Genomic DNA, 16069 nt, shown 5'->3' on the forward strand with positions numbered 1-16069 from the left:
GGAGAGAGCTCCAAGCGGGTGGGGGGAGAGGGCTATTTAATGGATAGAGTTGCTGTTTAGAATAAAGAACAAGGTCTGGAACGGATAGTGGTGATGGTCGCACAATGCTGCAGACAGGCTGGCCACTGAATGGTACGTACCCTTAAAAATAGTTAAAATGGGGGGTGCCTGGGTGGCTCCGTCAGTTAAGCGTCTGCCTTAGGCTCAGGCCATGATCCCAGGGTCGTGGGATTGAGTCCCACATTGGGCTCCCTGCTCAGAGGGAAGTCTGCTTCTCCCTCTGCCTCTGCCTGCCACTCTGCTCATGCTCTTTCCCTCAAATAAATTAACTCTTTAAAAAATAGTTAAAATGGTAAATTATACATTCTGTGTATTTTACCGCAATAAAAAGACTATAAATATCTCAATCATTTCTACATTGATCACATGTTGATATAACAGTATTTGGGATATAAGGTTATATAAAATATACTCCCTTTAGTTTTTTTTCTCCTGCTTCTCTTTACTATGGCTACTAGAAAAAGGAAAGTTTTTTTTTAAGATTTTATTTATTTATTCATGAGAGAGAGAGGCAGAGACACAGGCAGAGGGAGAAGCAGGCTCCATGCAGGAAGCCTGATGTGGGACTCGACCCCAGCACTCTAGGATTAATCATGCCCTGAGCCAAAGGCCCAATCGCTGAGCCACCCAGACATCCCTAGAAAATTTTAAATAATATGTGAGGGGTGCCTGGTTGGCTCAGTCAGTTGAGCGTCCGACTCTTGATTTCAGCTCAGGTCATGATCTCAGGGTTGTGGGGTACAGCCCGGCGTCCGGCTCCACACTGGGCATGGAGTCTGCTTAGGATTCTCTTTCTGCCCTCCTCCCTGGCTCTCCCCATCCAATGCTCTCTCTAAATACATAAATAATTGGGATCCCTGGGTGGCGCAGCGGTTTGGCGCCTGCCTTTGGCCCAGGGCGCGATCCTGGAGACCCGGGATCGAATCCCACGTCGGGCTCCCGGTGCATGGAGCCTGCTTCTCCCTCTGCCTGTGTCTCTGCCTCTCTCTCTCTCTCTGTGACTATCATGAATAAATAAATAAAATCTTTAAAAAAAAAAAAAAATACATAAATAATTAAAATACAAAAAAAGTAACGTGTAAGCGGCTAGCATTTTATTTCTATTGGACAGTGTTGGTCTCGACATTCCAATCATCAGATAGAGACAGACTATAAGCTATCTGCAAGTGACATACTTTAAATGTAAAGACACATACAAGCTCATAGTGAAAACTGGAACTAAACTATAAAGCGTATCTGCAGAGTGAAGGTTAAATAGTTTAGGTAATGCTCTTTAGCTGCTAAAAGAATGGGGTTCCAGACTGAAGACATGGAATCAACTTTAGGACATTTGTTCAATTTAAAAAGTAAGACATAGGGGAGCGAGGGGACAGACGAAACAGGTGATGGGGATTCAGAGGCACAGACTTACGCTTCTAAAATAAGCAAATCACGGGGATGAAAAGTACGGCATAGGGAATATAGTGAATAATATTATAATAATTTTGTCTGGTAACTACACTTTAAGTATTCCGTAATGCATGGAGTATCGTCAACTCGCTATATGGCACTAACATATGTTGAAACTCCCATAATGTTGTATGCCGACCACACTTCAATTGGAAAAAAAAGATTTAGGTAAATAAACACATAAAAGTAAGGTGTTGGGGTGCCTGGATGGCTCAGTGGTTGAGTGCCTGCCTTCAGCTCAGGTCATGATGTCGTGATCCCAGGCCGCATCAGGCTCCCTGCTCAGTGGAGAGTCTGCTTCTCCCTCTCCCTCTACCCCTTCTCTGGCTTATGGTCTCTCTCCCAAATAAATAAAATCCTAAAAAAAAAATAATAATAAAAAATAAAAAAATAAAGAACCTAAAGAATGGATTCTGTGGAAGAGTCGACAGAGTACGTGTGATCAAAGGAAAAAGAAGTATATATGGAAAAGAGCAACTGAATGAACCCCAAACTCCTCAGAGTCCCTGTGGAGAGGGAAGGAATGGGAAGGCAGTGAAAAGACTGTCACAAGTTACTTACACACCTCTCTTCCTTGCATAATAATTCATACACACCCATCCTAAAATCCCCAACCCCAAAAGCCGAGAGTTAAGGGATCCTGTTTAGCCTTGGGGCCCCAAGTGTCCATCCCATTTGCAGGGCCCTAGAAGCAACTCAGACACCATTCAATATCCACTAGACACCAGACTCCTCAAACCCCGGGTCCCCCAGGAGCAGCACTGGCCTCATCTTACCAGAAATCAGTTCAGCGGGCACCTGGGTGGCTCAGTGGTTAAGTGTCTGCCTTTGGCTCAGGTTGTGATCCCAGGGTCCTGGGATTGAGTCCCACATTGGGATCCCCACAGAGAGCCTGCTTCTCCTTCTACCTATGTCTCTGCCTCTCTCTCTATGTCTCTTGTGAATAAATAAAATCTTAAAAAAAATAATAAAAAATTAATTCAGGTTTGAGCAACCGTGGATCTCCCACACGGTGAGAGCTGCGTGCAGCAGTAGGTCCAGATGATGACAGCCAAGAGCAGAGGGAGTAACAGCGAGGAGCATTTACAAGGTGCTTAGGAGGCACTGGTCCCTTGACCCCACGTGAGCTCACTGGACTCCACGGAGGGTCCCATCAGCCAGGTATTTTAGATCTATGGCCCCATATCTATGATTCCCACCTCCAAAGGTCTCTGAAAACCCTCCCTTTCCTTTTTCCCTGACTCACTCAGGGGCACAGCCGCCCTGCAGGGACTGTCCTTAGGTGTCCCTCTCCATGTCAACAGCCGCCTGGCTGGGGGTGTTCCACTACCGGGTGTGGGCTCCCGCCTGGAATATTCTGCGTTTCGAAACACCTCCGATGCCTACCAGTGACTGCCCTAAATGCAGCCCTTCTGTTGGCGCGTGTGTCACCCAGCCTCCATCGGGAAGGCATCAGGCCCCTCTCCCTGAATGACAAGGGAAATTGAGTCTCAGAGAGCTGGTGGGGTGGGGGGTCTGGCTCCCAGTCCCATGGGGAGGGCTCCGGGCCAGCTGGGGCTCCGAGTCCTGACCCTCCGCCCCCCTCGCAGGTCTGGCTGACTCACATCAGCTCGCAAGCCAGCTCACAAACACATCCGCTGTCTGGAGGAAGCTGGGGCAGCCTCCTCGCTTATGGTAATGAAGACATAACAGAGGGTAAAAGGGAAAGAGGGGAGAGGGAGGGTGCCCCGCTGAGCCCCGGCCTCCCAGGGCTCAGGGCCTCCCGCGCTCAGTGGAGGCCCAAGCAGGATCTCAGGGCAAATGGGGTAAGGCGGAGGTGGAGGTGGGGGGTGGGGGTAGGGCAGCTTCCGGGACTGTGGGCTGGCTCCTGGGGGTGGTCAGGGAGGGGGGGCTGTAACCAGGAAGAAGCAAAGTTCACGGCCAAAGACCTGGACTGCTGGGGCCAGACCACCCGGGGGGAATCCCCACTCTGGCAGTTAGCAGCTGTGTGACTCTGGGCAAGTCACTTAACCACTCTGTGCCTTGGCTTTCTCATCTGTAAAATGGGGATGCTCCTCAGGTCCTTCTGTGCAATGAGTGAGTACTCATAAAGGGCCTAGGCCGGTGCCTGGGACAGTGCTGGCTGCTACTGCTGTTGCCACAGTCACAGCCTGTGAGAAGGTCAGAACTAGATCCACAACCCCCCTCCCCCGCCCTGAAGCCCTTGGCCCAATGCTGGGATGTGAAGCCCAGTGTGTGGTTCTCTGGGGAAAGGCCTGTGGCCTCCGAGCAGGTTCTCAAAAGGACCTAAAGCTCCTTCCCCTAAAATAACAGCAACCACATGCTCTTAAGACCTCGGCCCAAAAGAAACAAGAGGTGAGAGGTGACTCCTGCAGGCAGGACAGCTCACCCTCCCCCACCAGCTGGCAATACCACGGCCCCCACACTCCTCCCCAGGCCACCTTTCTTCTGGTCCCCAAGCAGTCCCCTCAAACTCCCTCCCAACTGCATAACATCTTTCATCGGCCTTCACACCCCGCTCCTCCTCACCTCCTGACCTATGAGAAAACTTCACTCCCGAGCCCCACCCAGTACCACCCACTCCTGCTTTTCTAGAATCTTCCTTCACTCCTTTCCTTTTCTCTCCTGAGACTCTAAGCCTGCTCAGCTCCTAAAAAACCAATCTGACGTGCTCATCTCATGAGCCACATAAAGGGGTCACCTGGCCCTCCCTGGCTCCATAAACCCTGACCACAGGCTTATTCTGAGTCGGGTCCTGGGGATGGGTCCCAACACGGAAACAAGGGCAGTGACGTGAAGGAAGTGGCAGAGGGTCGTCAAGGAATGCCTCCTGGAGGAGGGGGTATTTACGCAGAGGCCTGTTGGAGACGGGAAGAAGTTGGAGAAGATCACTGCAGGTAGAGGGCACAACAGGGGTAGGGAGATAGGAACAAGCCTGGGGTGCAGAGAAGGCAAGGTGTGAGGTCGGAGAAATCCAGGCCCCCACACTAGGGCTGGTGGGGTTTTGTCAGAAGAGGGGAGGGGCAGTCTTACCTGAGGGCACCAGGGAGCCAAAGAGTGTAGTAAGATTTTATTTTTGTTAAAGGTCTGGGTGCCAAGTGTGCTTGTCTTCCTGTCTTCCTATCTTCCTCCCTCCTTCCTTCCATCCATCCATCCATGACGCCAGGTTCCAGTCTGGCTCCTGCCAGACTCCTTCCCCTCCTCGCCACGTTCCAGTCTGGCTCCTGCCCCTACCTACTCTGATCTCAGGCCCAGGAAGCCCCCCTCGAGCCCATTTCAGCCGAGACCTTTCACGAAGCTGTCTCCCTTTGCCCCTGAGACGCTGACGGTGCCTGATCCTGACCCTCCTCCTCTCTTGGTTTGGTTTGGCCACGAAGTTCCACCTCCACACCTGGCCTACCCAGGCCGATTCTCGATTCTCAACTCTCTCCTGTCCTCTCCCTGAGGGACTGTCCCCATCCCTGGGACTGATCACTCAGTGTCACCAGCTCTCACTCGTGACCCCAACCTGGCTCACCCCTCTGCATCCCTCCACCATCCACCAGGATGTTAGAGCTTTACTCTCTGGGGTCTGTGCTCCCCAAACTATAGATGCTTCTATCCGCCTCACGAGGGGGCACCTGCATTTATCTAGTTGCTCACACTGATGACCTTTGCGCAAAGCATCCTGACATCTACCGGCCACCGCACTCTTTGCCAGGAACGGCCTTGAGCCTAAAGCCTGCACCCAGAAACCCCCTCCTCCAGGAAGCCTGGCCTGATGCCTCCTCCTGACCTCCACCAGCTCCGCAGGCACCCCTGAGATACGGATCTCACCTTGGAAGGAGGATGGGTGTGTTTCTGGTTTCCCTGCCTCCCCCGACCCTGAGAGCAGAGCTCTGAGGCCAGGCACACAGGAGGCCCACTGTGTGGGTCTGAGTTAGTTGGTGGCATTTAACTGGATTGAAACTTCTGCTCTGCCAGCAGCTACTGCGGGATCTTGGACAAGTCACTTCACTTCTTGCTACCTGCGTGACAGGGAGGTGGTGGCAGTCTTGGGAGGTGCGGGTCTAACTCTGGGGAGAATTTTAAGCAAACCACAATGATGGCCCTGGCTGGAGCACCACCATAGTGGGAGAAGGAATACATCTGATGGGCAAGTAGCAACATTGGGGGGGGGGGGTCACCTAACAGCAGACTCAATGAGAAATTGAGATAACGTCTCCCTGCTTCTGAAAGGTCTAAACAAAACAACAGGAGTGTGGAAGAGGCATGTGCTTGGGAAAGGGCCAAGGGCTGGCCACAGTCCTGGATGGGCCCTAGGGCTCCGACCCCTGATGGAGCGTGTGGGGATCGCGGACTAGGCACTGGAGAGTCAGCAAAGGCAGGATAGACAATGTCCATGGAAGGAGAGTCTGGCACAGTGCGGCTGGAAGACCCACGGCTCCCTGTCCTGGGTGAGGGCCCACGACTCTGAGAGGTGGGCTTCCTGAGCAAACCGAGTGCTCAGGGCTGGGGCCCTGGGACGGGCATCTGTCACAAACACCTCTGGTGATTTAGAAGCAGGTGAGTCACCGAGAATCAGAATAGAGTTTTCAAACATGGGCTCAGTACTTCCCTTTCTCCACCCCTGCGACATGCCCACCATTCAGCTGGACAGTCAATCAACAAACATTGGGGAGCTGAGAACATGGGACACAACATTTCTCTCCTGCTGCAATTAGACCCTAGTGAGAAAGCTAGGCCTGAAGAGCTCACGGGAGACCTACTATATCCCAAATGGGGCCCCAGGGGGTTAGTCAGTGCACTGGGAGGGTGTCCCCTAGACTAGGGTGCTGGGGGCCCAGGGAAGGCTAGCCAGGGGAGCAGTGTTCAGAGGCTGAGGCTTCACTGAGGAGGAGGGTCTCTCTCTGCTGAGAGAAAGGAGGTAACCGCCCCCTCCATGGAGTCCTGCTCACTGAGAGAAAGGAAGGCCTTCCCAATGCCCACAGCTTGATAGAATCTCAAAATACTGCTGCTGAGCAGAGATGCTCAACTCAAAGGACCACACGCCACAGCCTGTGACATTTGCGAAGAGGCCGTGGGGCTCCACCTCAACTGGCAAGGAGGACTAGCACCCGAGCAGGTGCTGGCCAGGGAGGGGAACAAGGGGACTGCGTGGCCGTGAAGTGAACCTTCTGGATCTTGACAGGGGCGTGGGTCACACAGGCCACCACCAGGATGCACCAGGGTGCAAACGCTTCAACTCTGCATTTTCTCATGTGTAAGTTATCCTTCCATGACAGGATGGGGGTGAGCGGGGGAACCCTAGCTATATATGCACAGAACTTTCTGTGGACACAGAAAGGAGGCCACTGGGCACATTCTGGGGAGAAGTAAGGCCAGTACAGCAAGAGCTTGGCAGGAGAGAGAAAAGAGCTAAGAACCCCCTTCACTCAGGGTGGGGGGGGGGGAGGCAGGGGGAGAGGTGATCAGTGTTCAAGGATGGGAAGAGACAGGAGCTGTGGGGATCCACCTGCCCAGCACGGCACGTGGACAAGAGGCAGCACCCATCCTCTGGGAAGGGGTTTCCAGGAAGCTACAACCTGCAGGTGCCCTGGGGGGGACAGGCCACTCTACCTCTAGGTTGCAAAGCTCTCGGGGCTCCCTCCAGAGTCCCAGGGGTCATTAACGAGGTTCCGGCAGCCACAGACCACAGACAGACATTCCCCTGGTGCTCTGCTTCCAAGGCTACCAGGCCGGGGCCCAGGGGACACAGGCTGGGAAGGAGGGGTGTCACCTAAAAGTCAGCAGGCCCCCTCCGGCCCCTCTGAATACAAGCACTTCAAAAGGGAAGTAGAGAGGAATGGAGTGGTCCAGAGGAGGGGACAGAGACACCGAGCCTGGCTGGGGCTCCACAGACACTTCCCTCGGACCCTCTGAGCCCTCGAAAGAGCCTCTGGTCACACACAGTCCAAGCACACAAGGGATAATTAACAACAGCGACAACAATGACTGCCACCTGCTGCCCAGCGCTTACTCTGAGCCAGGCCATCGTAAAACACTTTTCCACACAGGACTCACAGAACTGATGCAAAGGCTCTCAGAAGCAAAGTTTCTTATCATTCCTGCGTGCCTGGTTCTCCAGCCCGGGTTTAGAGAAGGGAAGTAACTTGCCCCAAGTCACAAGGTTAGAAGGGCAGGCGACCCGGTGACCCTCACCACCAGTTCATCCTGTCCATCACCCTGCCACTGGCCCAACTTCTCTGACTCGCCTTTTCCAGGGACAGCTTCTGCACAGAACAGCAGAACCTAGGCCCACGCTGTACATATCCAGGGGCAAATCTCAAATCTGTGTAATGGGAAACCACCCCCAGGTCCCAAGGCCTGGGATGGCCCAGACAGGGACGTCACCAACATCCCAAAGAAGGGAACACAGAGGAAAGACAACCGTCACCTCGGTTTCCCCAACCTATGAAATAGCTTCATGTTTCCTCCCTCACAGGACAGGACAGACCCTGGAGGTAGTGAAACAGATTCTGGACCCCAGTAATAACAACACCAGTAATAACATAATTGAAATGATATAACGTCTGGAATTTGCTTAAAAGTCTCTAGCAGAAGAGAACCAAAAAAAGAAAAAAAAAATAAAAAAGTGCAGAGTAGGGGACGGGGTAAAGACAAAAAAGGATCAGCAGAAATCTGCTGAAGCTGGTGATGGGCACACTGGGGTTGACTATGCTATTCTCTCAACTCTTGATGTCGGTGCTTTAAAATCTCCATAATCGGGGCGCCTGGGTGGCTCAGTCAGTGGGGCGTCCGACTCTATTTTCAGCTCAGGTCATGATCTCAGAGTCATGGGATTGAGCCTGCACCAGGGTCTGCAGTTAGTGAGGAGTCTGCTTGAGAATTTTTTTTAAGATTTTTTTTTTTTAAGATTTTATTTATTTATTCAAGAGAGACACAGAAAGAGAAAGGCAGAGACACAGGCAGAGGGAGAAGCAGGCTCCCTGCAGGGAGCCCAACATGGGACTTGATCCCGGGTCTCCAGGATCACGCCCTTGGCCAAAGGCGGTGCTAAACCGCTGAGCCACCCAGGCTGCCCTTTTTTAAAGATTTTATTTCCTTATTTCACAGAGAGAGAGAGAGAGCGTGAGCACAAGTAAGGGGAGCGGCAGAGGGAGAGGGAGAAGCAGGCTCCCTACTGAGCAGAGAGCCCAATCCAGGGCTCTCAATCCCAGGACCCTGAGATCAGGACCTGAGCCAAAGGTGGGCGCTTGACCAACGGGGTCACCCAGGCGTCCCCTTCTCCTTGAGAGTCTCTCTCCCTTCTGCCCCTTCCTCCTTGCCTCATGCTCGCTCCCACACACTTGCTCTTAAATAAATAAATAAATAAACAAACAAACCTTTAAAATGCCAGTATTGACTGCCCACGGTTTTAGGGCACGGCAGTACAGACAGACTTGGGTTATCTGATCCCAGGGAGGCTTTGCTACTTCCCTTAATCACCATCACCATCACATTTTTTTAACATAGGCTCCATGCCCAGTGTGGAACTCGAACTCACGACCCAGAGATCCAGAGTCACACACAGACCAGCTGAGCCAGCCAGGCGCCCCACTGCTAACATTTCTGGAGCACTTGCCATGTGCCTGCCAGGCATCGTGTTCAGCACTGAACATCTGTGAGATGCCGGAGGTGGGTCTCCACCAGAACACATTTGTGTTCTGTCAGTTGGGGAAACTGAGGAACAGAGCAGGGAAGCCCTGTCGGTTCCCAGGGCCACACCACCACGCCTCACGCCACAGCAGCCTGCTATGTGCCCTCTGCTGCCCTGCGGCTTCCTATGCCAACTGCTTCCCATGTGCCTTTGGAGAAGACAAGGAAGACCTTTCAGAGTGCAGAAGTCAGCATGGGTCTCATGGCAGGACAGTGATCACAGTGAATATGACGACATCAGTTACCAGTTCCCAAGAGCCTACTGGATGCCCAGCAAGGGAGAGCACTGCCCCATTCATCCTCACAGCCGACCCTACGAGCAAGGCACTGTAGGCCCATTTCCCAGATAAGAAAACTGAGCCCTGGAAGCAGGATCATCTGGCCTGGCTCATGCTATAATGAAGCGGAAAAGCAAGCAATCCCTCCCACCCTTGCCAATTAGGGTTCACAGCCAAGAATCTGGCGGGTCCTGGCCCCAGGAGAAAGAACCAAGCCAAAGAAGGACTGCTAACAGCGCCAATGACTGACAGGGCTACCCACGCACTGTATGGGTGTTATGTGATCCTCATGACCTTCCAAAAGTTGGTACTGAGATGAACCCATTTAGGAGAGGGGAAAACGGAGGCCCAGAACCAGCAAGCCCTTTGCCTGCAGCTGTCTGACCAGCAAGAGGTGGAGCCAGGATTCCAACCCACAGACAGATGGCTTCCAGAGCTCGTGCCCTTGACCTCTGTACCAAGTGGCAAGCACGCAATGCCAGCCACAGGCAGAAAGGGAGACGCCAGGAGGTCACAAGAGGCCAAGACACCAGAGCAGGAGAGGAATGACTTTTTCCAAGTGCAGCTGCAAAGGTACCTCGGAAGAGCAATTACACGACAAATCGCAGACTCTGCATCCAGGGATCCCACGTCCAGGAGCATATCCCGCAGGCACACCCAATTCCCCATAAGACACGAGGGCTCTGAATCTGTCACATGTGCCTGTACCACTTAGGAGGAAAAAAAAAAAAAAAAGACAGGAAGAAGTTGCTTCCTCCTTGGAGCCTTCACAGACCACCCAGACAGAACCTCTCAAATCCCACAGCAGCTAGCCCAGCCCCGGAGCCAACACTCGCCTCCAGCCTCCTCCTGGACCGGGTCCCGGGCACACAGTAGGCCCTCAGGAAGTTTCACTGGCAACAAGGGAACAAAAGCGCTCTCTCCCGCCTCTCCTGCCAACAGATCCCACACCACCACGAATACACAAACTCTAACACAAAACTCATTGTCACCAAACTCGAAATGTCTTAGAAAACTCTCTCCCCGTTGAGGGATCTTGCATGTCAACCGAGACACAAAGGCTTCAGTCGATGGGGACAAGACTCAAATGGTGGGACTCCAGGCAGGGGAGGACTGGAAGGAATGAGGAGGAAATCCTTGGGGACCATGCAACCGAACATTTCCCATGTGTCTCTCTGGTGTGAAGTGTTCCTACGCCGGGGAGCCAAGTTCACATTCAAAGCAGGAGGGGGACAAAACTCAGATATGATGGGGGGGTGTGGGGGAGATCAGCAGAGAGCAACTCATTCTGATGGGGGCAGGGGTGGGGGAGCAGTTTACATACATCACTGCTGTAGTTCAGGGAACTTGTTTCCATCCAGACGGTGCCTGGCAGGGGGAAGACCCAAAAGAGACCAGAGCAAGATAACGATGCCCCCCGATGCCCCGCGACGCTTCTCCCCAGCTGGGCAGGCCAGGGCAAAAGGCAGCCCCTCACTGCTTTCCAAGCCCAGGCCCGCTGGAAAGGAATGCCATGTTTTCCTGTTTCCAATTAACTCCCCCCCAACCCCCACCCCCAGCAGCCCTCTGCATTCTTGAGACCAGGAGTCAAGACAGCCACAGGGGAGAGCTGGGAGTGCGGGCGCGGGAACTCCACTGGCGGTGGCCAGGCCTGGGGCACCACCCCCGCAGGCCCCCACACCAGGATCCTCCTACCAGGCCTCAGTGCTTGGCGCCCACCCCTTCTATAGCTCATAGAGGGTGGGAAGGGAAGACCCCACGATCCCCAGGGCAGGCTAGGGAAGGCCCCAGAGGCCTCTGGGAAGGAAGTCAGCAGGGACGGGGGGTGGGGCACAGGCCTGGCCCTCTTGGGCCTTACTCATGCTTCTCCACTCAAAAAAAAAAAAAAAAAAAAATCAGTTCCTATTTTCAGGAAACACTCAGGCTTGAGAGACCTGTTATGCTCTCCACAGCCCCTCTCCCATCCTGGCCCGAAGGAATTATTATGACTTATGCCTCTATCATCTCAGGAAGGAAGATATTTGCACCTCGAGGACAGGACAGTAGATAAGGGACACAGGCTTACTCAAAACGTCATCCTCCGAGCCCTGCTTGCCAAGAAGGGAAGCCCTCTCCCACTTTCTCGCACCCTCTGCAGTCTGGGTTGGAATCCCCTCCCAGCCGCGGAATAGGCTTTCCCCAGGCTCAGTTTTCTCATCTGTAAAATGGCAAGATCACCCAAGTGACCCCGCGCTGCAACCCCCCCTCATGTTTATTCAACACCAATCTGTGCTGAAGGGGAAGGGGCCAAGTTCAGAGGGCTGGCGGGGTCAGGGGAGCCTCAATGATCTCCCACTAATTGATAGTTGGCCCTCACCCACCTGCCCCAGGGACTGCCTCCAAGCCTTTTGCTGCTCGCCCTTAAATGCCCAGCACCCAACATTCCTCCCCACCCCCTACAGGCATGCCGTAGCCCGGCTGCTGCCGAATGACAAAAATAACACGTTTGGATAATACTTTCACCCATCTCAAGGTCAGTTAAGGGAACTATAATTATCGCCACCTGCAGATGAAGAAACTGAGGACTTAGGGACTTAAGTGACCTGCCTCAGGCTACGGAGTGGGGTAGGGAGTCTGACGCCAGCCAAGGGGAGAATGGACAAGAAGGTTCTATGCCAGCCGCATCGGGGTGCCCGGGAGGGTGGCAGGGTGGAGTGACCACGAAGGTCCCCAACAGCCCGGCTTCCCTCCCGGCAGGGCTAAGTAGCCAAAAGTCGGGCCAAGTCCCAGCTCAGATGGAGGGGGACAAGGAGGATGGTGGGGCCAGCTCCCTGGGGGCCCCCAGGCCCCCAGCCGGCCAGGCCTGCAGCACCCCTTCCCAACCCACACACCTCCAAGTCACAGTTCTTCCTGGCAAATGCTCTTCACTCCAGCCATGGGTGAAATGATTCTGCTCTCAGCTGTTTCCAGGTGTCCACCTCTTCCCAAAACCAGCATAGGGGGGTAGGGTGGGGGACGATGACGGACGACAATGGACAATGGGGGACACAACAATAGCTCCTTCCGGGTACTATTATATTTGAGACCCAAGTCAACTGAAATTAACAGGCCAAAGTGTCAAAGAAGGGTGCAGAAGAACTTTTAACAGTTTTGAGCTGAGTTGGAGAAACCGGAAATGGCTGCAAGTAGGCGCTGTGTGACCCTGGGCAAGTGGCTTAACCTCTCTGAGCCTCCATGAGCCTGTCTGCAAAATGGGATTAAGAAGGGTCCCTACTCCCTACTGGGGTGGTGACCAGTGTGTAGCAGAAGCCAATCCATAATGCTCCTGGGGCAGAGAGATGTTATTCCTGGCTGCTAGGAGTGGGAGAGCCCTGAGGGAGGGTGGGGTGGGTAAACAGGCCCCAGAAGTCGCACCAGGCATCAGCACAAGGGAAGAGGATGCTTCCTGAACCGTCCAACTCCCCTGCCATCCCACCACCGTACAGGTCAGAGCCCACTGGGCCCCTGACCCCCACACGGGAGGCAAAAGCACAGAGAGCACGCCAGGCAGAAAGGAGGTGTCGCTGGGTACATCCCCAGATGGTTATTATTCCACTGGAGGGCCGTGTGACAAAAGGGGCTGATTGTCCGGACACGAGGCTGGCCACGGACTGCAGCCCACAGCCAGGGAACACCAGAGGGCTGGGACCTGTCACCCCCGCCTCCCGGGGCGAGCTGACACAGCGGCCTCTGACCCCACCTCCCAGGAAGTTCAGCTGCTCAGAACCACAAAGCAAAACAAAGGGGCGCGGAGAGGAAGGAGCCTCGGGCACCCTCCAATCACCGCGGCCCCCGAGCCCCGAGCCCCGAGCCCCGAGCCCCGAGCCCGGAGCCGCCCGAGCAGGAGCCCTGGCGCGGCTTCCCCGCCCGGTTCTCCGCCGGCCGCGCACCCAGGCCTGGGCAGCCCCGGGTCCCTTGTCTCCCGGCGGCCGCCCGTGACAGGAGCCGGGGAAGCAGCCGAGGGGCAGCCAGGGATGGGAAAACCAGATGGCTGCATCCCTCCTCCCTCCTCCTCCATCCCTCCCTCCGGGTGCCCGCGGGCCAGGCCGCCCTCCGCGGGGGCCCGGGGAGGCCGCGGGGCCCGCTCGGCCGGGCTCACCCCGGGGAAGGGTTGCCTTTGTCTAAAGGTCACCACCCGAGCGCGGTGCCCGGGCTGGGCCTGGTGCCTCCCGTCCCCAGGCCGAGGGGGTGGAGATGGGGGGCCGCCCCAAATCTCGGGAGGTGACAGGGGTAAGGCTCCCCTCCCACCCCTCCCCCTCCCCGTAACGGCCCCCTCCGGGGCCAGCCAGCCCGCGGGGGAGGGGGGTCCACTCCCTTCGTCGCTGCGGGTGGGGGACCAAGTCAACTCCTTTCATTGTTTAGGGGAGGTGGGGAGGGGGAGACCCAGTGGCCTCCTTCCGCATCCATCCCTCCCCAGCCTGCCGGAGGCCCCGTTTCTCCCCGGCACCCCCGGCAGGGTTTTGGGGAGGGGGCGCTGGGGAGATGAAGGCTCGCCACCTCCGGCCGGGAGAGTACCATCCGCTGCCCCGTTGCCCTCTCGTTCTCCGAAAGGCGGGGAGCAGGGGGAGGGGAGGGGGGCCCCCCGGGCCGGGGGAGGGGGTCTCCCCGCCCCTCCCCCCGTGGAACGTTAGGTCTCGTTTTTCCGCCGCTCCATTGTATCCCCGGCAGCCGGCGGGAGGGCCGAGGAGGCACCGGGCGCCGGGTTTGGGCAGGGGAGCCGGAGGGGGGGGTCCCCGCAGGATCGGGGCGGCGGTGATGGTGGGAGAGACGCGGGGGGTTGGGGGGGGCTGCCGGGGGTGGTGGGCGCCGAGCAAAAAAAGAGGCAGCGGGCGCTGCGCCCCGGTTGGGGGGCTGAGTGTGTGAGTGTCGGGGGGGTGGGTTCGGCCCCGGCTCCGGCTCCCCCCACACACACCCTCGCCGCCAACCCCCACTCCCCCCTCGCTTTTGCGCCCTGTCACAGCCCCGACTCGCAGGTAGAGAGAGTTAAGAGATTTAAAGAGAAATTGCTACATTGTGAGAAACTCACCCTGATGTTTGAGCAGCCGTCGGCGCGGGGTCTCCGAGACGGCCCCGCACGGGCTGCAAAGGGAGGACCCAGAAGGGGCCGACCGGCCGGGCCGGTCAGCGCACTGCCTGATCGCATGGCGGCCGCCCGGCAGCCTCCGCCAGGCCCCTGCCGCCGCCCCGCGCCGCGGCCCGGGCGCCCCGGACCCGCGCGCGCTCCGGGAGGACCCCTCGGGTTTGGGGGAAAAAAAAAATTAATTAAATGCAAAAGGAAAAAAAAAAAAAAAAAAACCTTGCAGGTTTTGTGTCCGCCCCCCCTTCCTCCTCCTCCTCCTCCTCCTCCTCTTCCCTCCGCCCTCGCCGGGGGACGGGCTAGGGGGAGGCCCCGCCCCGCGCTCCGCGCACCAGCCCCGGCTCCGGACGCCGAGCGGCGGGCCCGCGAGCGAATGGGAGGCCGCGCACGCCCCGGGAGGGCGCCTTCCGCGCCAGCGCCGCCCCCTCCCCAGCCCCAGTCCCGGGGGTTCGGGGTCGCGCCTTCCTGGGCTCCGGTGGAGTCGGCCGTCTGCCTCGGACGGTGCTCCGGGTTCGGGGGGGGCGGGAGGCGAAAGGGATCCGCGCTCCCAGACCCCGGACGCCCTGGCCGCGGGGGAAGGGGCGTCGTGCGCCCTGGACGCGCGCGCCCGACGCGGGGGACCAGTCGCCGGGCGGGAGGAAGCGCCCAGGGCGGGCGCCAAAGGTTCGAAAAGGTAGCGGGAGGAGAGGATAACGAAGGGGGCGCCTCGCAGGTGGAACCCCGAAGGAGCCCGAGAGTGGGAGCGAAAAGGGTGGAAGGCGGCGGGGAGGGGGGGTTTGGGGGTGACCGGCCGGGACCCCGGGCGTGGCTTGATCACTCACCCCCAGGCGGTCCTTGCCGACCTGCGACGGCCCCGGGAAGGGCGCCGGGAACGCGGGCTCCGACCTGAGAGCCTCCTCGAAGCCTCAAGGCCCGCGCTGATGGGATTCCCAGAAGCCCCAGGACGTCTCGGTGGTGCCGGGTCCGTTTCCGCCCCCACCAGCCCGTGAACGCCTTGCGGGCGGGACACTTGGATTCCCGCGTTCCTTCAGGGAAGGCATGGTGGGCGCCTGCGGCGTGTCCTGTGCGGCGCTGGGGACCCCGATGGCCCGGACCGGCCTGCCCTTACAGGGTGCACGGGCCAGGGGGACCTCCATTCTGGTCTTTCATTACCTTCTGGCTGCCCAGTGCCCTATAAAGGCTCCACGCATAGGAAGCTCCTTAATAAATGTGTGTTGAATGAATTAGTGATTCAGACGTGTGTTTTAAGCCTTAGTACTTATCCTAGTAGTTTGGCGGTACTGGTCGTGTTAAGAGATCAGCGAGGTTAAGGGCCCTGACTCAAACCGGTGAGCCCTGGTGCACATCCTGCCTTTGCCGCGTCCTTGCCGTGTGACCTTGAGCAAATCTCTTCACCTGTCTGTGCCTCCATTTCCTCATCTCTATAATAGATCTCACTTCATAAGGTCATTGGGACCAAAGAAGCTCTCCTGGAGAACTGCACCTGATGGGAAGTGCCACATCAGTGCTG

At 56.6% G+C, this 16069-nt stretch overlaps 1 protein-coding gene across 2 annotated transcripts in view; it reads right to left on the bottom strand.

The window, feature by feature from the left end:
• BICRA (BRD4 interacting chromatin remodeling complex associated protein) overlaps positions 1-15528 on the bottom strand; it is an 82787-nt gene extending 67259 nt beyond the window's left edge. Inside the window, exon 1 of one of the 2 annotated variants that reach the window (XM_077847022.1) lies at positions 15381-15528. The gene's annotated coding sequence lies outside the window, so the exon portion shown is untranslated. Of the gene's footprint in view, positions 1-14508; positions 14680-15380 lie in introns of those variants that run through there. The other variant, XM_077847016.1, reaches the window with a different exon arrangement.
• Between the last annotated feature and the right edge of the window lie 541 nt (positions 15529-16069).

The sequence above is a fragment of the Canis aureus genome, chromosome 1, assembly GCF_053574225.1.
Source record: "Canis aureus isolate CA01 chromosome 1, VMU_Caureus_v.1.0, whole genome shotgun sequence".
Lineage (NCBI taxonomy): Eukaryota > Metazoa > Chordata > Mammalia > Carnivora > Canidae > Canis > Canis aureus.